Genomic DNA, 1,968 nt, shown 5'->3' with positions numbered 1-1,968 from the left:
ATTTCATTTAGTCCTTTTCCTGGGGTTTAATCTTTTTTCTTCATTTGAAACTGTCACTTCATTTTGCCTAAGTTGCCATTTGTATTTTTGTGTATCTGGTATTTTGGTTGCATTTCCAAACTCTGGAAAAGCGGCCTTTTGTAGGAGATGTCCTATGAATGCAGCAGTGTGCTACCCTCTCCTCATCCAAGCTATATACCTTACGGTTCCCCGCTATGAGTGTTGAATGGGTCCTTCTGTTGTGGTAGGCTATGTGGGAGGTCTGGTAGGCTTGACTGGTCTCTGGTTTGGTTGTTTTCTAGGCCTTGTCTCATGTGGAGGCTGCCAGTAACTGGTTGGTAGGAGGACAGTCATGAGGTGGGTGACTGTCAATCCCACTAATCCCAGGTGGGGCTAGTGTTGGTTTACTGGTGGATGAGGTCAAGGTTAAGAAGACTTCATGCTGTTGCTCATCCACTGGTAGGTGAAGCCAGGTCCTAAGATTAGTATGAGCCTATGGGCTGTACTCCAAATACCTTTATGAATTTTAAGATGCTTTTCTCATGTCCAATATTGGAATAATCAGGAAATTACTTAATTATTAATTAACAAGATATCCTGCTCTAGTAAGATAACTCTTCATCACCTTCTGTCTTTGGTCACTAGCAATGGAGATATTTTCTAAAGGTCCTTTTCATAGCTGCTTTCACCTCATTGTTCTTCAGGCTATAGATAAGGGGATTCATTAAGGGAGTGATCACACTGTATTGTACAGAGAAGATCAACTCCCGTGGAGAGTCCAAGGTTGGCACTATATAGTGAAGGAAAACTGAACAATAAAATAGGAGCACTGCAGTGAGGTGGGAAGAGCAGGTGGAGAAGGCCTTGCTTCTATATGAAGAGGAGCTGATACTTAGGATGGTAGAAACAATGAGCGTGTAAGACAGTATGATTAGGAAACAGGTTCCTAGCCCATGCAGGAGACTAGAGCAGAGCAGAATAGTGAAACTGGTGGAGACATCACAGCAGGAAAGGGGAAAGAGAGAGGGCAGCTCACAGCTATAGTGGGGGATAAACTGATCCCTACAGAAGTCAAAATCCATAGCTAGAAGGATGTTGATGAATGCATCCAGAAAACCCAGGCTCCAGGAACCTAACACCAGACCTTTACAGAGCTGGTTGCTCATCTTCTGGCCCTAGAGCAGAGGGTGGCAGATGGCAGCATAGGCCATAACTGAGAGCAGACAGGCTTCAGTGCCTCCCAAGTCAAACACAAAGAAGACTTGAGCTAGACAGGCCTCCACAGAGACAGTTTTCTTCTGAGACAGGAGAATTTCCAGCATCTTGGGTACTGTGGCAGAAGAGAAGCAAAAATCCAGGAAAGAAATGTGACTCAGGAAGTACATGGGAGTGTGGAGGTGAGAATCGGTTCTGACCACCAGCATCATTGTCAGGTTCCCCAGCACAGTTAGGAGGTAAATTACTAGGAAGATCACAAAGGATAATGCCTGGACATGGGGGTCTGCAGACAGTCCAAGGAGAATGAACTCAGTGATAGTGCTGTGGTTCTCCAAGGCCATTTAGAGAAATCCAGTCTAGAAATAAAAAAAGGAACAGGGGATGTTTTCAGCAAAACAGCAGAGTATGGAGTGCCAAGCTCTTATTCTACAGAAACAACAAAACCAAGCAGAAGCTGTCAGGACTAACTTTTTTGGTACTCTGGGAAACAACCAAAGGTGCACAGCAACCAAGTAAACACTGAACCAAGAAAAGGGCAACTTAAAAATAGGAGGAAAGCTTTGTGACATTTTTATTTACCCTTGCCTAACCCCGTCCTAGGTCCAGTGGCCAGCCTGAAGATGGTCTAGAGTGGAACCATGGTCTGAGGTCTGGAGGGAGCCATAACTCACTCACAAATTAGTGTATTTCAACTTGTCTGAGAACTACCTGAAGGACCTATTCAAGGTGCTCTGTCTCTGTTTCACATGA

At 44.6% G+C, this 1,968-nt stretch overlaps 1 pseudogene; it reads right to left on the bottom strand.

The window, feature by feature from the left end:
* Nucleotides 1–641: 641 nt before the first annotated feature.
* On the bottom strand, nt 642–1,559 carry LOC114113759 (olfactory receptor 8S1-like; annotated as a pseudogene).
* Between the last annotated feature and the right edge of the window lie 409 nt (nt 1,560–1,968).

The sequence above is a fragment of the Ovis aries genome, chromosome 3 (genome assembly GCF_016772045.2).
Source record: "Ovis aries strain OAR_USU_Benz2616 breed Rambouillet chromosome 3, ARS-UI_Ramb_v3.0, whole genome shotgun sequence".
Classification (NCBI taxonomy): domain Eukaryota; kingdom Metazoa; phylum Chordata; class Mammalia; order Artiodactyla; family Bovidae; genus Ovis; species Ovis aries.
Note: the sequence above shows the minus strand (reverse complement) of the source record. Positions and strands in the feature narration are given on the sequence as shown.